Genomic DNA, 11377 nt, shown 5'->3' with positions numbered 1-11377 from the left:
GGTGTGGGGGATGGGGGCTGAGGCAAGGGGAGGAACAGGAGCGAAGGGGGAGCGCGGCGGCAGAAGGAGGGCAGCCTCCCCCACCCTCCAGCGCCCTCCCTTTCCTCGCTCCTAGGAGTCACTAAAGTCCAGGAAAATTATGCTAATGAGGACAAACTGCGCTCACAAAGGGGCTCTCTTGCCGGGCTCTATTTCTTAGGATTCCGTCTGAGAACCACATAACCCTCAGCACGGGCATCTCCAGTCATAGGGCAAAGTAAAGGGTGCCAGGAGAAGGGAATTCTCCAGACTCTGGGCACTTAACTTGCCTGCCACCCCCCAGCTCAGGTACCCCAAAGCCAAGCTGGGAGGGAGAGCAAGGATAGGGCCTCTTTTCTCCAGAGACTTCTTCAAGAGCCAGCCTGGGCTACCTTTGGATTTATTTCTAACCATAAGCCCTTGAAATTGTGCCAGCCTGGAGGGAGCTGACCTGGGGAAGAGGCACATTGGGTGGGCAGTGCAATGGGACGCTCTGGGCAGAGGTGGATACGAGGGTGCCTAGGACCTGAGTCTTTAGCCCTCCCATGCACATTTCACAGCATAGACACGCAGTTCACTTACAGATAAAGCTCTGACCCAGCATAAACCCACACCTGTGATATTTTCTTTCCTAATTAGCAGGGTGGATAACTGAGCTGAGCAGAGGAAAGGCCCCGTTTGCCCGGTGCTATCACCATAACTTTAAGGATAATAGTTTTTCTCCTTCCCCAAATCTCCCTCAGCTCCCTGGGTTCACAAGTGAACTCTGCAAGGGTGTATGTGGCAAAGAGAGAAATGGAGCTTTCGTGCAATTCCAAGGCGTCAACTGTGGTCCTTCTCAAAGGAAGGTGTTAAAAATATAAGTAGTATGTTTAAACTGTCAGGGAGCCAAAGTGTCACCTTAAAGCAAAAACAAAGCCAGGGGAAAAGGGAGAAATCAAAAAGCACTCCCAGCCAGGGTGGCCTCATGCATACCAATGGTTTTTGTCATTTATGGCTGGGCAAGATTTATGACTCGACGCCCCAAAGCTGTAAACAGAGCACAAAACAGCAAACACTTGCTCCTTATGGCATATTGCAGCGGCACAACATGAAAGGGGGAGCCGGGCTGCGTAGGAGGCAAGAGCGGGTCGCAAAAATCCGCTTGCCGGCATTTTCTCTTCAAATCTGCGCCCAGTCGGATGTAGCATTTGAAGAAAGAAGGCGTGGGTCAATAATCAACCCGCACTTTCTCCTCCAAACTGCTGACGCGACTGTCGCCGCCTTCTCTGCTAAGGCAGCTGCAGGGAAGGCCAGCTCGCCTGTGAGAATCTGCCTGGGGAGGGAACGGTGCAGGCCTAAGTGGCCTACCTTTCCTTCGGCACCCTACAGGAGCACACCCGGCAAAACGCAGGGACTAGACGCGCCAAATCGCCGGAGCCGAGGGAGATCGAGATTAGGAATTTGGGCCTGGGCCTGCATCGCAGCAGACTAGGTGGCTTCTGGGCCGCGAGCAGCGGCGGGTCAGAAGTGGGACTCCCACCTCAAGACCAGGGTCCTGGCACTCAAACGCTTGAGCGCCCCAGCCTCAGGCCTCTCTGTTACAATTCAAAGGACTCGCTTTCCCCGGCAAGGTGATTTTTAATTTTTTGAAATGGCTAGAGGTTTTTTTTTTTTTGTTTTTGTTTTGTATTGTTTGCTACTGCCCTGTAAGAGAAAATACAGCTTGTCGATATTCACCGCTAGAAACCAGCAGCCTCTGCCGCTGGGATGCCCTTTCTGAGCAAACCCTGCCATTGCTTTCCCGGCTCCACCAAAACCACCGACCTTTGCTTGGCTGAGAAGACTCCATGGCTTCGCAAATCCCCCAAATCTCCGCACTGCCCGATTTCTTGTCCATGGGGAAGTGAACGGAAACATCTGATCAGCACTAGAAGGCTATCTGGAGCAGCGAATGGGCCCTGGTACCTGCCTTTCTACCCTACAGGGGGATCTCCTGTGAACATATCTGAAAAAGTCTGGGGGCTCCCCAACTCTGTGCAGCCAAAAAAGAAGATGAGGCATAATTGTTGGCAGGAAGAGGCTCAAACCCCCAGAATGAGGAGGAAAATAATTGTGGAATGCTACTTGCCCATGAGGCTGACGCTGGCGTTTTGAGGGGAGAAAGGAACCAGCTTTTTTATAGCTCTGGTTTAGCGATAATGGGGTGGCTTCAGCTTTTCCTGGGAGTAAAAACAACCTTTGTTTTTTAAACAAAACTACTGATTCCTTCTCAGTGTGGACGCTTTTCTACAGAACCAACTCCAGAGTTCGCCTTTAGATATTTACTTCGCTTGCTGGCACTAAGGTGACAATAAAAAAGATGCTTCTAACCAACCTCTATTCTCTCTCTCATTCTTTCTAGCAAAACTATATTATTTATGAGTCTTTAACTGGGTCAAAAATGTGCCAGAACTGGGTCATAAATCATATGAAATGCTGACAAGTAATTGAACAGCAATTAAAGCTTACATTTTATTTCCAAGGGGTGTTTTGGAGCACTCGAAATGGCCTCAGTTAAACACTGTTACCGCTGAGGCTGGCAGTGGGGAGGGCAGGACCCACCCTTCCCTTCTGGGAAAGCAAAATCCTACCAAGTAGAAGGCTGATTTTATTTCATTTTCAAATACAGAAGGAAGATTGAAGGGTAACGGGAAAAAAAAAAAAAAAAGATGCGTTGAAAGCAAATCCCTTGTAGGCACTTCTTCCCTCTGCTTCAAGGAGCAGAGGAAAGTGGTACTTCCCATACCTTCCTAGGGCATTTCCTCCCTTCCCAGGGGTGTGGGCTCCCCAAAGCCCTATTAGCTTGGGCTTTCCCTGTGATTTGGAAGTACACATTTTAACTCTCATGTGACCCCATCCTGGCTTCAGCGCCTTTTCTGGGGCTTTGAAGAAGAGAAAGGTCTGCCTCTGCTTCTTGCAGACCAGTCTCTGGACTTTGCTCCAGCCCAAGGCACACCAGCTAGTCCTGAACTCTCCAAGGCGCCTCGGGGCGTGAGGAGAGGCGTCCAGGCCGCGCGCGCGCGCATCGATGAAGCCTGATAATCCCAAACCCAGCCCCTGCTCACTGTTTCCTTGGTCCCTGGAAGGTTAGAATAGCAGACCCTCCGTGCGCCTAGCACACATACTCCCACCCCAAGCCTCTCAGACATTTGAACTGCCCTTCACCACCCCTCCCCAGCAGAGCGTGCTCGTGCTCAGGGGAAACAATGGCCCGCCCTCTGCGTCCAGCTCCCTCGGTCCCGCGTGTGTGGAAGTGCGCCCTGCAACCCAACACTGAACAAAGTGGCTCGAAGCATCATCAATAAAATGGCAGCGCATCTGCACATTCATCGATTTCCCTCTCCCGGCTCCTCCGGCTGCCCAGGTCAGCCGTCACCCTGTCTCTGTTTGGCAAACGCCGCCAACCGGGGAGAGATTCCGCTTCTCACCCATTCAGTCCCTATTTCTCCTAGGCGGCCTCGCCCATGCGGGGTCTCGGGACCCTCTCTCTCCGCCTGGGGCTCAGTTCCTGGGACTCAAACCCTGCTCCTCTCAGTGGATAAAGCCCCCGCGTGCTGGAGGCCTCGGGTCCACCTAGTAGCCCCCAAGTGCCTCTCCTTTATGCCCCCCAATACTTTCCAAGGAATTAGAGTCTGAGGCACTACTGGGGACCTCTCAAAAGGTTTCAAATAAGAAACAAAGGGGGAGAGAGAGGCTGAGGGTCCTGTCCGCGAATCTGGGTCTTCTCGCCTGACCTTTGTCTCTCACAGCCATAACTCATTCTAGATATGAACAATCAGCGGAAATACCTTAAAATAAATTCCATCCTCCTGGTGTGGCCTCTCGTCCCATCGGCTAGCTGGCCCAGAACAGCTCCATGAGCACCGAAAACTGCAATCCGCTCGGAAAGAGCTCTCCGGAGAAGGGGAAGAAGGAGGAGGTGGGTACGTGTGGGGGTGGGAGAGAAAAAGCGCTGGCTCTGTACAGAATCTAGAAAAACGTAATCACCAGCGAAGCCCGCCCGGGTCTCCGCTCCAAATGCCACAATAATGCGCTGTATTATGTGCTCACGTGGTCACACGTCAACTTAAATCCTTTTATTTGAAATAGGGAATCAGTGAAGGAACTAGATTTCCAAGCAGAACATTTAGCTTTGGGGGAGGGGAGGTGGGGGACCTTGACTAGCAACTGGGAAGAGTTTTGTCTCCAGCAGTGGGAAGATGGGGGCTCTGGCTCCCCTCCCCTACTTCACCAGGCTGCTTATCTCTGCTTATATTTCTTTACAATCACTCCAAACACAAAGGAACAGCAATGCTTTCTGTATTCTGAGTCCACTTAACTTTCCTTACAGCCTCCTACCCATACTTAAACTGGCTGAATCTAGCAACATCCAAGCACCCCAATTTCCTTTGGCCCACTGGTCAGAGCATCAAAACACAAGGCCTAAGCCTGTCTTCATTGAAAAAAATCCAATAATGACTGAATGACTTCAGTGGTCAGCTGCCCCTCTCACAGCCTCCCATTGTACAGAGCTTACTAACACCCACACCATACACCACAGCCACTGGAGAAACCAAAAGGGCCAATAATTACCTGACAAAAGTCTAAAGCACCTTCTTTTCAAGTTCAGTTGGTTTTGGTGGATGGGAGTCCACTAGGAAGGATGTGCTTGGCTCCAGAGTGGTGGGTCGCAATTTTGCAAAATCTGGAGGGACCTGGTGCCCTGGCCAAACCTGTGCTTATACATTTCCTCAGTGCATAGCTGAGTGATACATGAAATTATAGGTTTCTAATGATGAAAAATTTAACAGGGAAATGATCTAATTGTCTCCAGAAGAGAAAAAAAAAAAAAAATCAACTTTCCCTGGCATCCCTTGAGTTAGCCTACAAGGCAACCTGGGACCTTCTCTGCAGGTGGGTCTCTGCCCTCCCATAAGACACCCCTGTGTCCACTAGCAGAAACTGAACTGGACCAACTCAGCTCAAGAGCAACCTGGCTTAAACAAATAAGCACACACACACTCCCAGCTTCCACCCCTACTCATGCCTTCTGCTTGGTAACTGTGCCCTCTGATTTCAACACTTCATCCTCTCACAAGCTGACTGAAAAGTTCTTCCTTTCAGGTCTTAGTTTCTAAACTTTGGGAGTGCTCTGGGGCCCAGGAGATCCTTGTGTCATATTCTTTTGTTCCTCGAGAGTGGGTCTTTAGCTGACTCTGCCTCTCTAAGTGTGAGGACTCACTTGTAGCAGCTGCAGGAGGCTGTACATGAATCCTTCCCTCCCCTCCTCCCCTACAGGGGAACAGAAAGGGCCTGATGAGATTATAAGGCCCTCAGGAAGGAGGCCTGGTCGTGGGGGTGTCCAAATCAGAAGAGCAATAAAAGAGAAGGAGACCTCCCTATTTGGAAATGAGCCCTGGCCTAAGCTGGTGGCAGTATTCCAATAAAGTTCTGTCTGTGGCGTAGCTGGGAGAGGACCTCTTCATGAACTTTCCCAGCTCTGACTTAAAAGTCAAAGGCCCCCCACTCCAGCCAGCCTCATGCTAGAAAGTGAAAACCTGTCTTTCCCAGGGATGGGGGACAGGACCTAAGGATGATTTCCAAAAATTACTCTCCTGTACTGTAGCCTACTCACCCTCACTGTCCTCTGTACCCCCTCCTCCCTCCCCAATAATTCACCCTGACTTCTCCAAGCATCTAAGGAAAGGGCCTGGAAGTATTGATGAGTTGGTGGCAAACTGCCCCCCCCCACATACACACACCAAAGGTCCTGCAAAGACTTCAACCCAAAGATGAGAAGGAGCCGCCTTCAGAACTCTCAGAACAGTCTGGAGCAAACCAAACCTTCCAAGGCCATAAATCAACAGAAGTCGTCGGTATTGCTTCAGAGAAATGCCTTAACGCCAGCAAGGCCTAGCAGCATCTCTACTCTAGCCTGCAGCATCCTGGCCTCTGCTAACAGCCCAGTTAATGTTCCAACTGCTGTTTAACAATTAACGACTTGGGGAAAAATAGGGTGATTTGCTGGGATCAGAAGGGAAAATCTAAGGAAGTCAAAGGAAATTCCAACTACTTCCCTAAGGGAGAGCTTGGGCTGGGCACGGCTGGTTCCCTGGTCTGCTGTTAAGGAGTTAAGGAACCAGCTGTTAAGAGTTCTCCTCCTTCAACCTTTCTGAAATCCATTTTCCTGGAGCAAGGCTGGAGTCTTTTAAAATCCAATTATAGAGAATAAGAATAGAGAAGTTCTAGTATCTGGTCCACCAGACTGGGAAACTCAGTCATCCTCCACTCACACCTCAGTCTCTAGCTTGGCCAGGGCTGGGGAGCTATGGGGTTGATCAGGCCACCAGAGCCATAATTGGGGGAAAGCTGGTTTGGAAGGAGCAGGCGACTAAGGATACAGACCTTTAATCAATATTTGCAAAGCTGTTGGCAGATTAGATATATCTGTACTCAAACACTGCAATCTGATTTCTCTATCAAAAATACACTTAACATTTTCCTCCTTTTAGTTAATCCTAGTGATTTTTCTACTCAGCATCAGGTAAGGCTCTATTATCCCACTTTTTTTTTTTGTGTGTGTGTGTGTGTGTGTGTGGAGGTGATAGATCATTATTTAACATGAGATATTTCCTGTGGGTGCAACTGCAGTGCAAATGGGCTCCAATTTCTCTGGACACATGTGGATGTGTATGTGTATATCATTTTATACACATGGCCCCAAACTCCTGCAGCTATTTATGCATGCAACAGTTCTGTTGTTTGCAGATATGCAAACCATATATATATGTATATGTATGCATATGTATATATACATTGATTTGCAGATTCCTGAAATGCTCCATCTATACTTGATACAGACATACAGTAGCAGAGAAAGCAACCCAGCTTTACTATTACTCTGTTTACTTCATATCTGATAATAATAATAATTGTATCCAAAGTACTGTGTCTGCCTTAGAATGCCACTGAATAGCATGTTGCAATTAATTAACAATCTGATATCTATTTGGGGAGCTAATTTAGGGAAGACTGGCACCTAGGGTATAGAAAACAAAATCTTAGAGAAAACTTTTTTAAAAATAAGTAATTTCTGAAAGAACAAAGCAAACCCATTCCTTCATAGTCTCTTTACCAAGCCTTTGAAAGCTACTCCAGTAGCCCCCTCCCCCAAATAGGCACGTAATTTATGGATCTTTTACAAGGTAATAAACCACAGTAATTATCTCCCTGCATCCCAAACTAAGAGAACAAATTAAGGCAGAACTTGAAAAGAATTTTAAAGAGTTTTCCCTTCTTCCAAATAGGAAAAGCAAACGTCGAGATCCGGAAAAACCGTGCTTTCGCGTAGGAAGAACCGCGGATCAGCTCCAATGAATGAACCAAAACCTGCTGGCTGTGAAGGCCTAAACATTACAAACACAGCAGTTGCCCTCCTGCCAAAGATAAGCAAAAGAATCTTGCAAGGCAGCGGAGACAAGTTTCTACAACCAAGAGCTGGGACTGACGACCATTTCTGAATTCACAGCCTCCGCAGTTGTGGCTGTCAACAAGGAGAGCGGCCCACGCAACAGCCGCCGCGCGCGTGGCCTCTACTTGCGTTTGCCCTGCTGCTTCGTGTACTGGTTTGTTTGGAGCTTGCAGGAAGAAACAACACACTCCTCTGACTTTTCCTCTTTATCTTTCATCTCTGCAAACGCCCCTACTGCACAGCGCCAGCTTTGGGGCAAACCCTTTGTCTGCCTGAGCCCCACATTCCCAGGGCATGCAGCTGAAGGGGACCCAGCCCAACAGCTCCTCCGAAATTAAATATTGACCAGAACCTCTTTCAATCGGCAGCAGTTACTGGATCCCAAGAGGGTAAACGCATCCCAATAGCCCATGCAAAGCTCCGCGCGGCTGAGAATTTTGACACAGCGCTTACCCCGAAATACGTTTAAATCTGAGCCAGGAATTGTCTCCCACTCTGGGCCGTTCAGTGAATCGCCTTTTCCGGTGTCCAGGAGCTCTGCGGACAAATAAACAGCAGAGAGTGAACGGTGGCTGCAAAGGAAGAGAGTTGGAGAGTCGGAGTTGGACGCGCAGACGGCGTGGGCGCTGGGGTGGCCCCCGGGGTGACGCGGACACGGAGGAGTCGCCAGGGCGCTCGTCCATGCGGCGCACTCATTGCTCGAAAGGTTCCACTCTACAAATGGCCTGAAGATGGTGATTTATTTTTGTAAAATAAATACATACTCCATCTCAGCACCCACACTCTCTCCTTTTTTTCTTTCTTTTTTTTTGGGGGGGGGAGAGTGGGGTGGAAGAAGAAAGGGGGAGGAAAATGGGAGAGGTGGAGGACGAGGAGGAGGTGAAAGGGGCTTTGCAGCACTGCCGGCTCCTCTGGGAGAGCTCCCCAAGCACCCCAACTTGGGGAATGTGAATGCACGCTTTATTTTCTTTTGCAAACAAAGGGAAGCCTTGTCTGGGAGCGTTCAATCACCGACTATCCTGAAACTCACTAAGAGTGTTCATTTCTGTTGGCGGGAAATCAGACCCAGGCAGGGGCAGTCTTGGGAGGTTTTGTCTTCTGGTTAATTAAGCCCTGAGCGCCATTTCTTGGTCTTAGTGGGTTGGCAGGATTACCGCAGAACCCAGTCCCTCAGAGCAGGCCAACTACTAAGGCTGCTGGACACTAGGAAAGACACAGTAGCCAGACCAATACGGTTTAAGGGAGCCCCATGCAGCCCAGCCTCACCCAGCACTAAGAGCTGGCTGATGCTTTAATTCTGTTGCAATCTCACTCCTCTGGATATCTGCAACCCTCTCCTTTCCTCAGACCAACAAATAGTCATTGAGCAGTCAGCCAAGTTTCCAGGGACAGAAACACTGGGGAAGGCAGAGAATAGTCCCCTGTGCTGGGCCCTGGCTTGAAGAAGTTCTGCAGCCGGTTGCTTCCATACCTCTATCCCTGCCCCCTCCCCAACTCCTTCACCCAGACCTGGGTAACCTTTCCTTCACGCAGGGCTAAGTAACTTCTCCTTCACCCAAGCCTGGGTAACCTCTCCACACTCCAGCCCGCCCAAAGTCAGCTTTCTGCTTGCTGTCCGACACCCATGCAGTCCTGCCGGTAGCCTCAAGTAAGGCTAAGAAATAGCTGACCTCTGCCAGTCAGGATGCTAAATAAGTGACCACAAACCAGCAACTGCATTCCTGCCACCACCTTGACCTGCAACCCTTTCTGGGAATCCACCCTTGGCCTCTTTCTCTGGTTCAAACTTGCTCTCTGTGTCCCTAAAGGGGGTGCCCCTGAGCAAGGTGAGACTTGGCCATCTTGCACTTTCCAACTCAACTTCGCCCCAGAAACATCCGCTTTGCCACCATCCACCTCCTGCCCCAGGCGATGCTTAGGGGTATACTAATTATTATCATTGCTATTTCCTTATCCCCAAGTCTAATATTCATGGTTGCTGTTCCCCATAAATCGTTCAGACTAATGAGTCACAGAGCGATGTTGCCCAGGTCTCTCCCTCTGCAATGGCCGCCGCTGCCGCTGCGGCCTCTCCCAGCGTTTTTTGGCGCTCTCGCCTGCTCCCTTGCTCGCCCCGGCACTGGTGATTTATGAACGCCGGGAAAATTGAACAAAGCCGCGCGCCTGTCCTGTGGTATCTCTGCAGCCTTCCCCAGCGTGAATCAGAACATTACCAACTGTCTGTGCATCCGTCCCACTTCATCACCAAAGCCAGGATGTGACCACAGAAAATCTGAGCCAGAACTCACGTTTTCCCGGACGCGGCACGCTCCCCGGACTTGTAGAAACCCCTCAGAAAAAGCCCCAAGACCCAAAGAGGGCCTGCCAGCTCCGTCCTTCTGGGCGAAAGGCTGGCGCCTGCTTTCCTGAAGGAGTTAAAAGCCTTTGGAGATGAATCTGAGAGTGTGTGTTTTTGAAAATCAAATAGGAAGTTGGGGTCTCCCTTCTGAGAGATTCATTCCTTGTGAGGCCCTGTGACTCCGATCTGTTCCTGACGATCCGCATTAATTATTTAATGAGTCACGTGACCCCAAAGATTACAATTTCAATATCTCCCTTGAACAGTTACTACACCTTTATCTGCTGCAATCAGGGTCTTATTTTCCCTTTTTTAGTTCCCCAGGCCTCCGGAGCAGGGTCCCCTTGCAGGGGTCCTGGACAAGCTACTGCCATTGATAGCCAAGGGCCAGATCCAGTGAGTGTAGAATTAAGTTATTTGGGCCTACGAGCATTTTAGACAGTAAGTGGGAAACCCACCCCTCTCCCAGGCACCCTGAGCCTAATTGTCAAACCTGTCTGAGTGCTTTGACTATGGTAGCTTGGTTACATAATCTCCCAGGACATTATGATGGCAGACCAGGCAAGAACCCACTCTTCTTTCCTGGCCACCACACACCTGTGGTGGTACACCTCAAGGCCAGATACATACATTCATTCTGGGTAGAGTCGGCTTCTGTTGAGGAAAGAAGCCCATGCATCTACCCCTATCCAGGGTCAGACCAAAAGTTTTATTCAGCCTACCCACTCATTAACATAAAGAACATGGTGAGGGATCATTCCTGCTGTTTCAGTTACCTATTTGTAAACTGAAAAGATTGAACCAAAATGGCCACCATTTTTTTCACCTGGGACATTCTTGCAATCTGGAAATCGCTTTCAGCTCCAAGAATCAACCCCAGAGAGAGTGGGACAGGCCTCAGGGTGGGCAGGGCTTTTTACTTCATGAGTTTGGGGCTTTGAGAAGAAGAGATCCTAAAGTTCCAAGGTAGATGTTCCTGACTAGGTTTCACAGCAGCCCCAGCATCCTTCCTAATGTTATCAAGGAGACAGAAGACGTATCTTTTCTTCTGCCTATTGTTCTCAACCCAGACTTTTTGAAAGAGAAAGCAGAACTATTTTGGGGCCAGTACGTGAGAAGGGGCAGCAGGAGCAGCAGTTGAAAAGGGTGGGCCTGGGTTCTCCAGTGCAGGATTCAGAGACCAAGAGAGTACAATGGAGGGCCTACTGCCTGCCCAGAATCCACTCATTCAGACAGCAAGCTCCAGGTTTCTGTTTGCTACATTGATTTTTTGGGGGTTTCCTACAATTGCATTCTGAAGAGTAGCTGATCTGTTTCCATATTAAAACTGCTAGAGGGAAGGCAGTGAGTGATGAGAAGAGCAGGAGAGTTTGGAAGCTTTGGAGAGCAGGGAGACAGAAGGATGGTGGCCGTAACCACCACTTGGGGAGGAGGCAAAGGTGGAGGGATGAAAGCACCTGGGTATAAAGTCAGAGGCTCAGTGAGAGGGCTCAATCCTACCAGCCCACCCCCCCCCACACACACATATCTAGGTAATCTTCCCATGAGCT

Source organism: Orycteropus afer, unplaced genomic scaffold (assembly GCF_000298275.1).
Source record: "Orycteropus afer afer isolate SDZICR_OR568_19922 unplaced genomic scaffold, OryAfe1.0 scaffold00008, whole genome shotgun sequence".
Taxonomy (NCBI): domain Eukaryota; kingdom Metazoa; phylum Chordata; class Mammalia; order Tubulidentata; family Orycteropodidae; genus Orycteropus; species Orycteropus afer.
This window is presented reverse-complemented; position numbering follows the sequence as displayed.